Source organism: Tamandua tetradactyla, chromosome 1 (assembly GCF_023851605.1).
Source record: "Tamandua tetradactyla isolate mTamTet1 chromosome 1, mTamTet1.pri, whole genome shotgun sequence".
In the NCBI taxonomy this organism is placed as follows: domain Eukaryota; kingdom Metazoa; phylum Chordata; class Mammalia; order Pilosa; family Myrmecophagidae; genus Tamandua; species Tamandua tetradactyla.
The window spans coordinates 104,191,395-104,210,843 of record NC_135327.1 but is presented as its reverse complement, the minus strand read 5'-3'; the positions used below and the strand labels follow the sequence as shown (position 1 = coordinate 104,210,843).

Sequence of the window (19,449 nt, the reverse complement as noted above, 5' to 3'; positions counted from 1 at the left end):
TATGGTTCCACCCTAAATGCAGAAAAATATATTAAATGATGGCTGAGGGGGAAGAAGAATTAGTATGCCGCTGATACCGCTGCCTTCTTCATTAATTGAGGAAGTCTTTCTTATTCCATTACTCAGTCCAGTGTCCCTTTAAGCTTTCTTAGCTGTCATTTTTCACTGTGACATGTCATAATGGTAGGTACAGTTTTACTGTTTTATACGTTGGCAACGTCTCAAACATCAAGCTCAAAAGGAACAACCTCTGTCTGCAAACAAAGACAACTTCCCCTGTAACCTGCTGAAGTGCAGGAGTTTAGAGTCTGGTTTTCACAACTATCCATCCAGTAGTAGGGCAACAGATGAGACATTTAAATACCACTGATTGTGAATTTCTTGAAATCTAGGGAAAAGTAAGAGCTAACCTTATCCATCATTTACTTCAGAGATTATTTTTGTCTCAAAGTCCCACAATGCAATAGACACTTTAAAGAAAACACAGTCACCATCCATGACTGACAGAGATGATATACAGAGTTTTCCATCCATGTGCCAATCTGGTAAAGCCTCTCCTTCAGGAGTTATTACACAAATGTGAGCAAGAATCCATGAAGGGCTCCTCTTCCTCTTTCTCCGCCGGTGGCGCTCCCGCTGCCATCTAGCCCTCCTCTTCCTCTTTCTCCACCAGAGCTCCTGTCAACATCTAGCCTTCCTCTTCCTCTTTCTCTGCCGGCGCGCTCCTGCCGCCATTCAGCCCTCCTCTTCCTCTTTCTCCGCCAGTGGCGCTCCCACCGCCATCTTGCCCTTCTCTTTCCCCTTCTGCTCTGGCGGCACTCCATCCGCCATCTTATCCTTCCCTTTCTCCTCCTACTCCAGCGGCTCTCCAACCACCACCGTGCCCTCTTCCGCCTTCACCGGCTTCTCTGCCACCGTCCTCGATAGCCTTGCCACCCTCACCTTTCCTCCTCCAGAACAGCTACTAGGGGAGTAGAAACGATACAGAACAGCTCCCAGAGCCATGACAGAGATAAAAAAGACAGTGTACCCCATCTTGGAATGGCTGACTGTCTGGGAGAATCAGCTCCGGTGAGATCGCCGAGGGGCGTGGATTTCCCGGGCGGGGTGGCAAGCGGCTGGAGTCCCTCCCTTCCTCCTTCCCGGGCCAGCTGGCAGAATTGGGCAGACGGTCCCCTCAAGCCGCGGCGGCTGGTGCCCCCACCACGTGAGGCCCCCCGGAACAACTGAGAGAATTGGATCGGAAATTCCCAGACCACGGAGAACGGTGATCGGGAGGGTCCCTTCCAAACACGTGACTTCCCGGTCTGGCTGGGAACAGTGCACTCTCCCAGGCTGCAGCGGCTGGGGCCCTCCTGCCACGCTTGGCGCGCCGGGCCGACTAGGAAATTCGGACGGGTGCTCTCCCGGGCTGCGGCGGCCTGCGACCCTCCCTGCATTCGGACTCCTGGGCTGGCTGGCACTCTTCCAAGCCACTTCGGCTGGCGAACCTCCCCCACGGCAAGAGTTTTCCAAAGTTAAAGGACCCACAGCACCTTTTACTGGTGGGACCCGCAGAAAAACGTGTGCCACGAGCACCACCTACTGGGCAGAATAAGAAAAACAGAACCCAGAGATTTCACAGAAAAATCTTTCAACCTGTTGGGTCCAACACCTAGGGAAATCTGACTAAATGCCCAGATGCCAGCAGAAGATAACGGATCACGCAAAGAAAATTGAAAATATGGCCCAGTCAAAGGAACAAACCAATAGCTCAAATGAGATACAGGAGCTGAGACAACTAATGCTGAATATACGAACAGAAATGGAAAACTTCTTCAAAAACGAAATCGATAAATTGAGGGAGGACATGAAGAAGACATGGGCTGAACAAAAAGAAGAAATAGAAAAACTGAAAAAACAAATCGCAGAGCTTATGGAAGTGAACGATAAAGTAGAAAAGATGGAAAAAACAATGGATACCTACAATGATAGATTTAAAGAGACAGAAGATAGAATTAGTAATTTGGAGGATGGAACATCTGAATTCCAAAAAGAAACAGAAACTATCAGGAAAAGAAAGGAAAAATTTGAACAGGGTATCAGGGAACTCAAGGACAATATGAACCGCACAAATATACGTGTTGTGGGTGTCCCAGAAGGAGAAGAGAAGGGAAAAGGAGGAGAAAAACAAATGGAAGAAATTATCACTGAAAATTTCCCAACTCTTATGAAAGGCCTAAAATTACAGATCCAAGAAGTGCAGCGCACCCCAAAGAGATTAGACCCAAATAGGCATTCTCCAAGACACTTACTAGTTAGAATGTCAGAGGTCAAAGAGAAAGAGAGGATCTTGAAAGCAGCAAGAGAAAAACAATCCATCACATACAAGGGAAACCCAATAGGATTATGTAGAGATTTCTCAGCAGAAACCATGGAAGCTAGAAGACAGTGGGATGATATATTTAAATTACTAAAAGAGAAAAACTGCCAACCAAGACTCCTATATCCAGCAAAATTGTCCTTCAAAAATGAGGGGGAAATTAAAACATTCTCAGACAAAAAGTCACTGAGAGAATTTGTGACCAGGAGACCAGCTCTGCAAGAAATACTAAAGGGAGCACAAGAGTCAGATATGAAAAGACAGAAGAGAGAGGTATGGAGAAGAGTGTAGAAAGAAGGAAAGTCAGATATGATATATATAATACAAAAGGCAAAATGGTAGAGGAAAATATTATCCAAACAGTAATAGCACTAAATGTTAATGGACTGAATTCCCCAATCAAAAGACATAGACTGGGAGAATGGATTAAAAAACAGGATCCTTCTATATGCTGTCTACAGGAAACACATCTTAGACCCAAAGATAAACATAGGTTGAAAGTGAAAGGTTGGGAAAAGATATTTCATGCAAATAACAACCAGAAAAGAGCAGGAGTGGCTATACTAATATACAACAAATTAGACTTCAAATGTAAAACAGTTAAAAGAGACAAAGAAGGACACTATATACTAATAAAAGGAACAATTCAACAAGAAAACATAACAATCATAAATATTTACGCACCAAACCAGAATGCCCCAAAATACGTGAGGAATACACTGCAAACACTGAAAAGGGAAATAGACACATATACCATAATAGTTGGAGACTTCAATTCACCACTCTCATCAATGGACAGAACATCTAGACAGAGGATCAATAAAAAAAATAGAGAATCTGAATATTACTATAAATGAGCTAGATTTAACAGACATTTATAGGACATTACATCCCACAACAGCAGGATACACCTTTTCTCAAGTGCTCATGGATCATTCTCAAAGATAGACCATATGCTGGGCCACAAAGCAAGTCTTAACAAATTTAAAAAGATTGAAATCATACACAACACCCTCTCGGAACATAAAGGAATGAAGTTGGAAATCAATAATAGGCGGAGTGCCAGAAAATTCACAAATACGTGGAGGCTCAACAACACACTCCTAAACAACGAGTGGGTCAAAGAAGAAATTGCTAGAGAAATTAGCAAATACCTCGAGGCGAATGAAAATGAAAACACAACATATCAAAACTTATGGGACGCAGCAAAGGCAGTGCTAAGAGGGAAATTTATTGCCCTAAATGCCTATATCAGAAAAGAAGAAAAGGCAAAAATGCAGGCATTAACTGTCCACTTGGAAGAACTGGAAAAAGAACAGCAAACTAACCCCAAAGCAAGCAAAAGGAAAGAAATAACAAAGATTAGAGGAGAAATAAATGAAATAAAAAACATGAAAACAACAGAGAAAGTCAATAAGACCAGAAGTTGGTTCTATGAGAAAATCAATAAGATTGATGGGCCCTTAGCAAGATTGACAAAAAGAAGAAGAGAGTGGACGCAAATAAATAAGATCAGAAATGGAAGAGGAGACATAACCACTGGCCTCAAAGAAATAAAGGAGGTAATAACAGGATACTATGAACAACTTTACGCTAATAAATATAACAATTTAGATGAAATGGACGGGTTCCTGGAAAGACATGAACAACCAACTTTGACTCAAGAAGACATAGATGACCTCAACAAACCAATCACAAGTAAAGAGATTGAATTAATCATTCAAAAGCTTCCTAAAAAGAAAAGTCCAGGACCAGATGGCTTCACATGTGAATTCTATCAAACATTCCAGAAAGAATTAGTACCAACTCTCCTCAAACTCTTCAAAAAAATCGAAGTGGAGGGATAACGACCTAATTCATTCTATGAAGCCAGCATCACCCTCATACCAAAACCAGGCAAAGATATTACAAAAAAAGAAAACTACAGACCAATTTCTCTAATGAATATAGATGCAAAAATCCTCAACAAAATTCTAGCAAATCGTATCCAACAACACATTAAAAGAATTATACATCATGACCAAGTAGGATTCATCCCAGGTATGCAAGGATGGTTCAACATAAGAAAATCAATTAATGTAATACACCATATCAACAAATCAAAGCAGAAAAATCACATGATCATCTCAATTGATGCAGAGAAGGCATTTGACAAGATTCAACATCCTTTCCTGTTGAAAACACTTCAAAGGATAGGAATACAAGGGAACTTCCTTAAAATGATAGAGGGAATATATGAAAAACCCACAGTTAATATCATCCTCAATGGGGAAAAATTGAAAACTTTCCCCCTAAGATCAGGAACAAGACAAGGATGTCCACTATCACCACTATTATTCAACATTGTGTTGGAGGTTCTAGCCAGAGCAATTAGACAAGAAAAAGAAATACAAGGCATCAAAATTGGAAAGGAAGAAGTAAAACTATCACTGTTTGCAGACGATATGATACTATACGTTGAAAACCCGGAAAAATCCACAACAAAGGTACTAGAGCTAATAAATGAGTACAGCAAAGTAGCAGGTTACAAGATCAACATTCAAAAATCTGTAGCATTTCTATACACTAGTAATGAACACGCTGAGGGGGAAATCAAGAAACGAATCCCATTTACAATTGCAACTAAAAATAAAATACCTAGGAATAAATTTAACTAAAGAGACAAAAAACCTATATAAAGAAAACTACAAAAAACTGCTAAAAGAAATCACAGAAGACCTAAATAGATGGAAGGGCATACCGTGTTCATGGATTGGAAGACTAAATACAGTTAAGATATCAATCCTACCTAAATTGATTTACAGATTCAATGCAATACCAATCAAAATCCCAACAACTGGGTGGGCCGCGGTGGCTCAGCGGGCAAAGTGCTTGCCTGCTATGCCGGAGGACCTCGGTTCGATTCCCGGCCCCAGCCCATGTAACAAAAACGGAGAAACAGAATACAATAAAACAAGAAAATGTTTAAAAATGTTTCCCTTTCTTCCTTCCTTCCTTCCTTCTCTCTGTCTTTAAAAAAAAAAAAAAAAAAAAAATCCCAACAACTTATTTTTCAGAAATAGAAAAACCAATAAGCAAATTTATCTGGAAGGGCAGGGTGCCCCAAATTGCTAAAAACATCTTGAGGAAAAAAAACGAAGCTGGAGGTCTCATGCTGCCTGACTTTAAGGCATATTATGAAGCCACGGTGGTCAAAACAGCATGGTATTGGCATAAAGATAGATATATCGACCAATGGAATCGAATAGAGTGCTCAGATATGGACCCTCTCATCTATGGACATTTGATCTTTGATAAGGCAGTCAAGCCAACTCACCTGGGACAGAACAGTCTCTTCAATAAATGGTGCCTGAGAACTGGATATCCATATGCAAAAGAATGAAAGAAGACCCATATCTCACACCCTATACAAAAGTTAACTCAAAATGGATCAAAGATCTAAACATTAGGTCCAAGACCATAGAACAGTTAGAGGAAAATGTAGGGAGATATCTTATGAAACTTACAATTGGAGGCGGTTTTATGGACCTTAAACCTAAAGCAAGAGCACTGAAGAAGGAAATAAATAAATGGGAGCTCCTGAAAATTAAACACTTTAGTGCATCAAAGAACTTCATCAAGAAAGTAGAAAGACAGCCTACACAATGGGAGACAATATTTGGAAATGACATATCAGATAAAGGTCTAGTATCCAGAATTTATAAAGAGATTGTCCAACTCAACAACAAAAAGACAGCCAACCCAATTACAAAATGGGAAAAAGACTTGAACAGACACCTCTCAGAAGAGGAAATACAAATGGCCAAAAGGCACATGAAGAGATGCTCAATGTCCCTGGCCATTAGAGAAATGCAAATCAAAACCACAATGAGATACCATCTCACACCCACCAGAATGGCCATTATCAACAAAACAGATAATGACAAGTGCTGGAGAGGATGCGGAGAAAGAGGCACACTTATCCACTGTTGGTGGGAATGTCAAATGGTGCAACCACTGTGGAAGGCAGTTTGGCAGTTCCTCAAAAAGCTGAATATAGAATTGCCATACGACCCAGCAATACCATTGCTGGGTATCTACTGAAAGGAGTTAAGGGCAAAGACACAAATGGACATTTGCACACCAATGTTTATAGCAGCGTTATTTACAATTGCAAAGAGATGGAAACAGCCAAAATGTCCATCAACAGAAGAATGGCTAAACAAACTGTGGTATATACATACGATGGAATATCATGCAGCTTTAAGACAGGATAAACTTATGAAGCATGTAATAACATGGATGGACCTAGAGAACATTATGCTGAGTGAGTCTAGCCAAAAACTAAAGGACAAATACTGTATGGTCCCACTGATGTGAACCGACATTCGAGAATAAACTTGGAATATGTCATTGGTAACAGAGTCCAGCAGGAGGTAGAAACAGGGTAAGATAATGGGTAATTGGAGCTGAAGGGATACAGACTGTGCAACAGGACTAGATATAAAAACTCAAAAATGGACAGCACAATAATACCTAATTGTAAAGTAATCATGTTAAAACACTGAATGAAGCTGCATCTGAGCTATAGGTTTTTTTTTTTTTTTTACTATTATTATTACTTTTATTTCTTTTCTCTATATTAACATTCTATATCTTTTTCTGTTGTGTTGCTAGTTCTTCTAAACCGATGCAAATGTACTAAGAAATGATGATCATACATCTATGTGATGATGTTAAGAATTACTGATTGCATATGTAGAATGGTATGATTTCTAAATATTGGGTTAATTTCTTTTTTTCCATTAATTAATAAAAAAAAAAAAGCTATGGGAAAGATTAAAAAAAAAAAAAAAGAATCCATGAAGGCAGTTCTAAATTATTTGGGGGTAATTTATGGGATATGTGAGTTTAAGTAACAATTTATTTAAAATTCTAAAAGAGGGCAAAATTCTAATTTTGCTGTCTTCTCTTTGTAAAACAGTTGCAGTATCAAAAGGCACTGCAATTAACTGTTTGGGTATGTGTGCGTGTGTGTGTGTGCATGATTTTACTCTTCTTTTGCCAAGAACAAACTAGGGACTATAAACAATCTGCCTATCCATAATGTTTTGCCTTTAAAATGTGTTTTTCCATTACTGAAACCCGTTAGGCAATTAGGAATTGAGTTAACATATGTGACAAAAGCAATTAGGGAAATGCTTGCCAAACCTGTACTATATATACACATGACAAAGACAAAAATAACCTGTAATTTCGTGCCAAAAGTACTTGGATAATTTTCTGGAAAAATTATCCTTGTATAGCACATGAGTATTTCAATTGAAAAAATAAAATTAAAATAAAATAAAATAAAATAAAATCGTACTGGATTTATCCACTAAGTCTTTCTTTTCAAATTATACATGATGGCAAAAAGGTGTTTTGAAAGTTAAAAGTCATTAATCTCCTGACCCATCTATGGAGACGCTAAAGGATAAACTTAAAACAAAAATGGTTCAAGACTTCTCAATCTCCCCAACTACCTTCTCATTCTCATATCCCACCAGTCCTGTCTTCCCAGGCCACTTACTACACGTCATTCTGTGAGGCACAGCTCATCATGCAGATCCTGTCCTTGTACGTGCTTTCTCACTTCTTAGAATTCCAACCCTCCTTCTTCTGAAGATGGCTTCTACTCAATTTTTTAAAACCTATTTTAATTAAGACTAAATATTATTTCCTCCAAAGTACAATAAAGAACTCCTATTTCTGAGGTCTTCCCAGCACAATGCATATATTTCCTGTCTTCAGTTGAAATCATTACACATTCGCACACCTACTGTGTGACTGACATCATAGATGCTGGGAATACGTGCACAGTCCACTCTCAGAGCTGTATCATGTAGTATTCCATTTACTTCCTGCCCCAGCACCTTAATGATTTCTATTTCCCTGTTCCTAATATTATGTTTGGCCCATTGCAGCTTCTGGATAAAAAGTTATTTCAATAATATATGTGCCAAATGTATGCAAGAATATAAAGCAACTTACCATAATTTCCTAATGAAAAATCCCTACCAAAATGTTAACCTCTGTTTTAGTTTGTTAATACTGCCAAAAATGCAATATACCAGAAATGGGTTGGCTTTTATAAAGGGAATTATTAAGTTACAAGTTTACAGTTCTAAGGCCATAAAAATGTCCAAACTAAGGCATCTGGAGGAATATACCTTGACTCAAGAAAGGCTGATGCTGCCCAGAACACCTCTGTCAGCTGGGAAGGCACAGGAGTGGCATCTGGTGGTCCTTTGGGTTCTGGTTTCAAATAGATTCCTTGGAAGCATCTTCTTTCTGCATCTCCAAACATCTCTGTTGGTATTGGTAGAGAGTTTTTTCTAAAAATGATTCCCTGTTAAAGGACTCCACCAAGTGGATTAAGACCCAACTTGAATGGGCAGAGACACACCTCCATGGAAACCACTTAATCAGCATGTCCCACCCAAATAATAGGTCTACCCCCACAAGAATGGGTTAGGATAAAGAACATGGCTTTTCTTCAATGTACAACAGCTTCAAACCAGCACAACATCCAACACAAATATATAGATTGTTAGAAATTCAAGTAAAATACTCAAATGTCTCCTTGTAATATTTAGTTAATTAATACATTTACACATGCATATTTAAAAACATTATATAAAATAACACTTGAACCCATAATTTCCTATGTGTCTTTCCAAATCCCGTAAGGATATAAGAACTAAGACTTTCACAACTCATTTAATGGCAAAACCTTAAAGTCATGTGATTCTGTTTATTAGTTTACTGATAACATTTAGTGTAAATATTCATGTTTATTTTAGAGTATTTCCCCAGTTCCTGATGCAGTTGATATAATATAATGTATATGTACTTTCTGAAGCCTGAAAATTTCTCAATTCCCCCAAAACAGCTCATTTTAAGATTTTGCATAAGGAACTGTACACTTTTATATCAAATATTCCACACTTACATTCACGAAACAACGACATATGAACCACCAACTTTGTAGCAGTAGTCATCAGGAGGGCCATTTCTGAGCCATCCAGCACCTTTTTAAAGAGTTCATCTCCTCATTCTATCTAAGTCGTTTACAATGCAGGATTGTTAAAGGTCCTGCTTGATGTTCTAACTGGGTATTTTATCCAAAGAACTCAACAACACAATAATAGTAACAGACTCTTGGTTTATTTAATCTCTCCTATACCTAAAAGCTTCATTCAAAACAAGTATCATATCGTTTGCTTTTCCACCAATCAGAGCAGAAATTATGACAATGCGGCGGCAGAGTCCGGGAGGGCCCCTGTGTGCCAGGCATTGCCCTTTTCTGTGTTTCTGGGTCATGTAGTTTTCCACAGAGTCCTGGGAGGGGAGCCAGAGCATCTGAGGCTGAGTGATGGGGTCTCCAAGGAGAGGTTACTATGAAGCGTGGACATCTTCCCATTTTGACCACTGGTTTGGTGTTGTGGTGTATATAGGCTGAAAGTTGGCTTGGCCTATAGGTATTTTCTCTGTGCTCTCCACAACCAAAGCACTGATCTTACTGCTTTTAAACATGACTTAAAGTCTAGTTTGCAGGGGCATCCAATATATGCGATTGTGAGGTCAAACCTTCAGAAATGATTAATCTGTACTAAAATCTCTCCCTCCTACCCACACAATTTTTGAGGGACTATGGGGGGCAGGCACAGGTCCTGTTAGGCGAATGCTGTAAGAACAAACCAGCAGTGGATTCATTCAGGCTTATGATGTCTTCTCCAAACAGAATGCTACTGTCCAAACTAAATTCAGTGAGAGGATACCAATACTTCAAAAGAATGTAAATATAAGGTAACTCTATCCCCAGAAGCTTATTTTTGAAGAAATAAAAAACCTTGCCTTATTAAGACATACATAGTACGTATGATTTTTCATACTTCTTGTATGTTAAAATAAATAAAATTTAATTGCAAAATTTTCTCCCAAGAAAAAAAAGTGAAGCCTTCTTTTCTATTGCCTTAAGAGGCCACCACAACCAATATGAATTTAGCATCTAATCTTATAACAACTGAGTTTCCAAATGTTGAATGTTTTTCTAATAACTGTTCTAACAACTAATAAACCAAAGACACTTCTGTTGCATAACATGCATATGATAAACTGGGTCCTTTTCTTTCTTGGAGGATAAGCAGCAGAGCTACTGAAACACAGAGTGTTCTCTGCTGCACTGTGGGTACTAGGAAACCATTAGCTGAGGGTTGCAGGAGGTACAATTCCCTGCCCATTGCCTGGGAAATGGAGCCCTTGCTATAATGACATGAGGAAAAATAGGGTACCAGAGTATTTATTTTCTGACTCCCACTAGTTAGATTTGGCTTTTATTCCAAACTTACATGAGGCTGATGGCAAATCATAGAATGCTTATGTAAGACAAATGGGTTCTGGGAAAGTAACTCAGGGATAAAAAGTGGAAATTGGTGCTGACACATTGTGTGACCCCTGCTTTGTTCTGTAATTTCGGGTTGCAGAGACTTACAAAGTGGCATGCCTGAAGTTAATGATTAAGTCAGCTCATTTTCACCAACCCTCTCTTTTTCTGTGTCTCTTTCAAGAAAAAAAATGGCTTGATGGAAAGTTGACAAGTCTCTGGTTAAAAGATGAGTTCTAAATAGAGAGCATATCCCCAACAAAGTCTTCTACTACATTTTACTGTAAACACTGTTTCCTGTTTTGAGACAAAGTTTACCTGTATTTTTTTATCCTCTGCTGTAATAATCATCTTCTGATATTGTTCCAGTAAGCATTTTACTCTCAAGAAAATAAAAATAATAAATCTCTTGCTATGTTTTTCAGTAAGGGGATGTACTTTGAATCTCTGGGTTTGAATACATCCTAGAAAGCATGCAGAAGCCATAAAAGGTAAGACTACAACGTATGGTTGATACGTCCTTCTTCAGATAACTTTCTTTAAAATGGAAGAGATTTACCCTAGCAAGTTGAGCTAGGATTAGTCTCAGAGCAGCAAAACAGTGGGTCTCATTTTCTCTTAAAGCCCAGACTAATCCTTTCCCAGAAGAGGAGAGCAGTGGATGATCACAGGTTTGACTTTTCAAATAGCATGGAACATCTAAAAAGGGACTTTGTCAAAACATAGCTGTGGCCTTAATACTTTATATTAAGAAATATGTCTGAATATTTTGTATCAGAATGGTTTCAAGGACATATTGATGGCAGAATCACCTATGTGGTTTTAAATCCTGCCATAATCAACCACAGGCTGTATGATTTTGGCTAAGTCTTCCAGAAATCTGCTTCTAAATCCCTAGAGGTACTGAAAAAGATCATTTAAGCCAATGGACTTTTTTTTTTATTTTACTGATAAGGAATTTGAATCCCAGAGAAGACAAATGATTTTTTTAACATACAAACATTCCATACATGGCACACAATAAGTGACTCACAACATCATCACATAGATGTGTATTCATCACCATGATCATTTTTTAGAACATTTGCATCACTCCAGAAAAGAAAAGAAAAGAAAAAAGAAAAAATTCATACATACCATACCTCTATTCCTTCCCTCTCATTAACCACTGGCATTTCCATCTACTCAATTTATTTTAAACTTTGTTCCTCCCATGTGCAAGTTTGAAAGGATTTATGTACCCTAGAAAAGCTATGCTTTAAACTAATCCCATTTTATAAAGACAGCCATTTCTTCTAATCCCTATTTAGTACTGTATATTGGAAACTTTAATTAGATAATCTCCATGGAGATATGACTCAATCAAGTGTGGGTATTAAACTGATTAGGTGGGTCTTGATTGCTTTACTGGAATCCTTTAAAAGAGGAAGCATTTTTGGAAAAGGCTTGGGATTCTGAGAGCAGATAATGACGACAGCCATGAGAAAGCCACAGCAAAGCCATGAGGCCCAGAGAACCACTGAGCCCAACAGCCGGTGAACTTTGGAGATGAAGAAGGAGAACACCCTTGAGGGAACTTCATGAAGCAGGAAGCTGGGAGAGAAAGCAGGAAGCCGGGAGAGAAAGCTAGCAAACTGTCACCATGTTAGTCACATGCCTTCCTAGTTGAGAGAGAAATGGTAAACACCCCTGTTCTAGTTTGAACACCCCTGTTCTAGTTTCCTAGCTGCCAGAATGCAATTTACCAGAAATGGAATGGCTTTTAAAAATGGGAATTTAATAAGTTGCAAGTTAACAGTTTTTAGGCCATGGAAAGTCCCAATTAAAGCAAGTCTATAGAAATATCCAATCTAAGGCATCCAGCGAAAGATACCTTGATTCAAGAAGGCCAATGAAGTTCAGGGTTTCTCTCTCAAGTGGAAGGGCACATGGTGAACAATGTCAGGGTTTCCCTCTCAGCTGGAAGGGCACATGGCTAACACAGCATCATCTGCTAGCTTTCTCTCTACCTCCCTGGGAGGCGTTTTCCCTCTTCATCTCCAAAAGTCACTGGCTGGTGGACTCTCTGCTTCATGGTTCTGCGGCATTCTGCTTTCTTAGAATCTCATGGCTTTCTCTCTTGTCATTCTCCAGCTTTTTGCCAAAAATCTTCTTCTTTCAAAGGATTCTGGTAAAACCAATCAAGACCCATCTGGAATGGGTCTCCACCTATTCTGGTTTAATAGCCATACTGATTGAGTCACATCTCCATGGAGATAAGCTAATTAAAGTTTCCAACAAGCAGTATTGAATAGGGATTAGAAGAAATGGCTGCCTTTACAAAATTGTAGTTAGGATTAAAACTTGGCTTTTCGGGGACTTCCTGGAAGATGGCGGCTTAGTAAGACGCGCGGATCTTAGTTTCTTCTCCAGGACACCTACTAGGGGAGTAGAAACGATACAGAAAGCGCCCAAAGCCACAACAGAGATAAAAAAGACAGTGTACCCCATCCTGGAACGGCTGGCTGGCTGAGAGAAGCAGCTCGTGTGAGATCGCCGAGGCGCGCGGGCCTTACCGGGCGGGGTGGCAAGCGGCCGGAGTTACTCCCTTCCCCCTTCCCGGGCCGGCTGGGAGAATTGGAGAGGCGGTCCCCTGAAACCAAGGCGGCTGGCGCCCACACCACGCGCAGCCCCCGGACCAACTGAGAGAATTGGATCGGAAACCCCCAGGCCGCGGAGAACGGTGACGTGTGGGGGAGGCCCCTTCCAAACCCGTGACTCCCGGGGAACGTGCACTCTCTCGGGCGGGCCGCTGCCGCTGGTGCCCTCCCGCCACGCTTGTTGCCCAGGGCCGACTAGGAAATTCGGACGGGCTCTTTCCCTGGCTGCGGCGACCAGCAACCCTCCCTGCGTTCGGACCGAGGGCCGGCTCAAGCCGCTTCGGCTAGTGAACCCCCAGGACGGCGAGAGTTTTCCAAAGTTTAAGGTCCCACAGCACCTTTTACTGGTGGGACCCGCAGACAAACGTGTGCCACGAGCGCCACCTACTGGGCAGGATAAGAAAAACAGAACCCATGGATTTCACAGAAAAATTTTCCAAACTTTTGGATCCAATACCCAGGGAAATCTGTCTAAATGCGCAGACGCCAACAGAAGATAACGGATCACGCTCAAATAATTGAAAATATGGCCCAGTCAAAGGAACAAACCAATAGTTCAAATGAGATACAGGAGCTGAGACAACTAATGCTAAATATACGAACAGAAATGGAAAACCTCTTCAAAAATGAAATCGATAAATTGAGGGAGGACATGAAGAAGACATGGGCTGAACATAAAGAAGAAATAGAAAAACTGAAAAAGCAAATCACAGAACTTATGGAAGTGAAGGACAAAGTAGAAAAGATAGAAAAAACAATGGATACCTACAATGATAGATTCAAAGAGACAGAAGATAGAATTAGTGATTTGGAGGATGGAACATCTGAATTCCAAAAAGAAACAGAGACTATTGGGAAAAGAATGGAAAAATTTGAACAGGGTATCAGGGAACTCAAGGACAATATGAACCGCACAAATATACGTGTTGTGGGTGGCCCAGAAGGAGAAGAGAAGGGAAAAGGAGGAGAAAAACTAATGGAAGAAATTTTCACTGAAAATTTCCCAACTCTTATGAAAGACCTAAAATTACAGATCCAAGAAGTGCAGCGCACCCCAAAGAGATTAGACCCAAATAGGCGTTCTCCAAGACACTTACTAGTTAGAATGTCAGAGGTCAAAGAGAAAGAGAGGATCTTGAAAGCAGCAAGAGAAAAACAATCCATCACATACAAGGGAAACCCAATAAGACTATGTGTAGATTTCTCAGCAGAAACCATGGAGGCTAGAAGACAGTGGGATGATATATTTAAATTACTAAAAGAGAAAAACTGCCAACCAAGACTCCTATATCAAGCAAAATTATCCTTCAAAAATGAGGGAGAAATTAAAACATTCTCAGACAAAAAGTCACTGAGAGAATTTGTGACCAAGAGACCAGCTCTGCAAGAAATACTAAAGGGAGCACTAGAGTCAGAACCAAAAAGACAGAAGAGAGAGGTATGGAGAAGAGTGTAGAAAGAAGGAAAATCAGATATGATATATATATAATACAAAAGGCAAAGTGGCAGAGGAAAATATTATCCAAACAGTAATAACACTAAATGTTAATGGACTGAATTCCCGAATCAAAAGACATAGATTGGCAGAATGGATTAAAAAACAGGATCCTTCGATATGCTGTCTACAGGAAACACATCTTAGACCCAAAGATAAACATAGGTTGAAAGTGAAAGGTTGGGAAAAGATATTTCATGCAAATAACAACCAGAAAAGAGCAGGAGTGGCTATACTAATATCCAACAAGTTAGACTTCAAATGTAAAACAGTTAAAAGAGACAAAGAAGGACACTATATACTAATAAAAGGAACAATTCAACAAGAAGACATAACAATCATAAATATTTACGCACCGAACCAGAATGCCCCAAAATACGTGAGGAATACACTGCAAACACTGAAAAGGGAAATAGACACAAATACCATAATAGTTGGAGACTTCAATTCCCCACTCTCATCAATGGACAGAACATCTAGACAGAGGATCAATAAAGAAATAGAGAATCTGAATATTACTATAAATGAGCTAGACTTAACAGACATTTATAGGACATTACATCCCACAACAGCAGGATACACCTTTTTCTCAAGTGCTCATGGATCATTCTCAAAGATAGACCATATGCTGGGTCACAAAGCAAGTCTTAACAAATTTAAAAAGATTGAAATCATACACAACACTTTCTCGGATCATAAAGGAATGAAGTTGGAAATCAATAATAGGCAGAATGCCAGAAAATTCACAAATACCTGGAGGCTCAACAACACACTCTTAAACAACGGGTGGGTCAAGGAAGAAATTGCAAGAGAAATTAGTAAATACCTCGAGGCAAATGAAAATGAAAACACAACATATCAAAACTTATGGGATGCAGCAAAGGCAGTGCTAAGAGGGAAATTTATTGCCCTAAATGCCTATATCAGAAAAGAAGAAAAGGCAAAAATGCAGGAATTAACTGTTCACTTGGAAGAACTGGAGAAAGAACAGCAAACTAATCCCAAAGCAAGCAAAAGGAAAGAAATAACAAAGATCAGAGCAGAAATAAATGAAATTGAAAATATGAAAACAGTAGAGAAAATCAATAAGGCCAGAAGTTGGTTCTATGAGAAAATCAATAAGATTGATGGGCCCTTATCAAGATTGACAAAAAGAAGAAGAGAGAGGATGCAAATAAATAAGATCAGAAATGGAAGAGGAGACATAACTACTGACTTCACAGAAATAAAGGAGGTAATAACAGGATACTATGAACAACTTTACGCTAATAAATACAACAATTTAGAGGAAATGGACGGGTTCCTGGAAAGACATGAACAACCAACTTTGACTCAAGAAGACATAGATGACCTCAACAAACCAATCACAAGTAAAGAAATTGAAGCAGTCATTCAAAAGCTTCCTAAAAAGAAAAGTCCAGGACCAGACGGCTTCACATGTGAATTCTACCAAACGTTCCAGAAAGAATTAGTACCAATTCTCTTCAAATTCTTCAAAAAAATCGAAGTGGAGGGAAAACTACCTAATTCATTCTATGAAGCCAACATCACCCTCATACCAAAAACCAGGCAAAGATATTACAAAAAAAGAAAACTACAGACCAATCTCTCTAATGAATACAGATGCAAAAATCCTCAACAAAATTCTAGCAAATCGTATCCAACAACACATTAAAAGAATTATACATCATGACCAAGTAGGATTCATCCCAGGTATGCAAGGATGGTTCAACATAAGAAAATCAATTAATGTAATACACCATATCAACAAATCAAAGCAGAAAAATCACATGATCATCTCAATTGATGCAGAGAAGGCATTCGACAAGATTCAACATCCTTTCCTGTTGAAAACACTTCAAAAGATAGGAATACAAGGGAACTTCCTTAAAATGATAGAGGAATATATGAAAAACCCACAGCTAATATCATCCTCAATGGGGAAAAATTGAAAACTTTCCCCCTAAGATCAGGAACAAGACAAGGATGTCCACTATCACCACTATTATTCAACATTGTGTTGGAGGTTCTAGCCAGAGCAATTAGACAAGAAAAAGAAATACAAGGCATCAAAATTGGAAAGGAAGAAGTAAAACTATCACTGTTTGCAGACGATATGATACTATACGTCGAAAACCCGGAAAAATCCACAACAAAACTACTAGAGCTAATAAATGAGTACAGCAAAGTAGCAGGTTACAAGATCAACATTCAAAAATCTGTAGCATTTCTATACACTAGTAATGAACAAGCTGAGGGGGAAATCAGGAAACGAATCCCATTTACAATTGCAACTAAAAGAATAAAATACCTAGGAATAAATTTAACTAAAGAGACAAAAAACCTATATAAAGAAAACTACAAAAAACTGTTAAAAGAAATCACAGAAGACCTAAATAGATGGAAAGGCATACCGTGTTCATGGATTGGAAGACTAAATATAGTTAAGATGTCAATCCTACCTAAATTGATTTACAGATTCAATGCAATACCAATCAAAATCCCAACAACTTATTTTTCAGAAATAGAAAAACCAATAAGCAAATTTATCTGGAAGGGCAGGGTGCCCCGAATTGCTAAAAACATCTTGAGGAAAAAAAACGAAGCTGGAGGTCTCATGCTGCCTGACTTTAAGGCATATTATGAAGCCACGGTGGTCAAAACAGCATGGTATTGGCATAAAGATAGATATATCGACCAATGGAATCGAATAGAGTGCTCAGATATAGACCCTCTCATCTATGGACATTTGATCTTTGATAAGGCAGTCAAGCCAACTCACCTGGGACAGAGCAGTCTCTTCAATAAATGGTGCCTAGAGAACTGGATATCCATATGCAAAAGAATGAAAGAAGACCCATCTCTCACACCCTATACAAAAGTTAACTCAAAATGGATCAAAGATCTAAACATTAGGTCTAAGACCATAAAACAGTTAGAGGAAAATGTTGGGAGATATCTTATGGATCTTACAACTGGAGGCTGTTTTATGGACCTGAAACCTAAAGCAAGAGCACTGAAGAAGGAAATAAATAAATGGGAACTCCTCAAAATTAAACACTTTTGTGCATCAAAGAACTTCATCAAGAAAGTAGAAAGACAGCCTTCACAATGGGAGACAATATTTGGAAATGATATATCAGATAAAGGTCTAGTATCCAGAATTTATAAAGAGATTGTTCATCTCAACAACAAAAAGACAGCCAACCCAATTACAAAATGGGAAAAAGACTTGAACAGGCACCTCTCAGAAGAGGAAATACGGATGGCCAAGAGGCACATGAAGAGATGCTCAATGTCCCTGGCCATTAGAGAAATGCAAATCAAAACCACAATGAGATATCATCTCACACCCACCAGAATGGCCATTATCAACAAAACAGATAATGACAAGTGCTGGAGAGGATGCGGAGAAAGAGGCACACTTATCCACTGTTGGTGGGAATGTCAAAGGGTGCAACCACTGTGGAAGGCAGTTTGGCGCTTCCTCAAAAAGCTGAATATAGAATTGCCATACGACCCAGCAATACCATTGCTAGGTATCTACTCAAAGGACTTAAGGGCAAAGACACAAACGGACATTTGCACACCAATGTTTATAGCAGCATTATTTACAATTGCAAAGAGATGGAAACAGCCAAAATCTCCATCAACAGAAGAGTGGCTAAACAAACTGTGGTATATACATACGATGGAATACTATGCAGCTTTAAGACAAGATAAACTTATGAACCATGTAATAACATGGATGGACCTAGAGAATATTATGCTGAGTGAATCCAGCCAAAAACTAAAGGACAAATACTGTATGGTCCCACTGATGTGAACGGACATTCGAGAATAAACTTGAAATATGTCATTGGTAACAGAGTTCAGCAGGAGTTAGAAACAGGGTAAGACAATGGGTAATTGAAGCTGAAGGGATACAGACTGTGCAACAGGACTAGATACAAAAACTCAAAAATGGACAGCACAATAATACCTAATTGTAAAGTAATCATGTTAAAACACTGAATGAAGCTGCATCTGAGCTATAGGTTTTTGTTTTGTTTTGTTTTGTTTTGATTTTACTATTATTACTTTTAATTTTTTCTCTATATTAACATTCTATATCTTTTTCGGTTATGTTGCTAGTTCTTCTAAACCAATGCAAATGTACTAAGAAATGATGATCATGCATCTATGTGATGATGTTAAGAATTAATGATTGCATATGTAGAATGGTATGATCTCTAAATGTTGGGTTAATTTCTTTTTTTCCGTTAATTAAAAAAAAAAAAAAAAAGAGAAGGGATAATTGGAGCTGAAGCGATACAGACTGTACAACGGGACTGGATATAAAAACTCAGAAATGGACAGCACAATACTACCCAATTGTAATGCAATTATGTTAAAACACTGAATGAAGCTGCATGTGAGGTATAGGTTTTTTGTTTTTGTTTTTTTTGTTTTTTTTTTCTTTCTATTATTGTTTTAATTCTTATTCTGTTGTCTTTTTATTTCTTTTTCTAAATCGATGCAAATGTACTAAGAAATGATGAATATG

The 19,449-nt window shown here is 38.8% G+C and overlaps 1 protein-coding gene across 14 annotated transcripts in view; it reads right to left on the bottom strand.

Moving 5' to 3' along the window:
• The window catches only part of TMEM196 (transmembrane protein 196), a 290,678-nt gene that overhangs the window by 168,336 nt on the left and 102,893 nt on the right, over nt 1-19,449 (bottom strand). The window contains exon 4 of one of the 14 annotated variants that reach the window (XR_013159967.1): nt 8,384-8,692. The exons of the other annotated variants lie outside the window; for them this stretch is intronic. The gene's annotated coding sequence lies outside the window, so the exon portion shown is untranslated. Of the gene's footprint in view, nt 1-8,383; nt 8,693-19,449 lie in introns of those variants that run through there. 14 annotated transcript variants of the gene reach the window in all.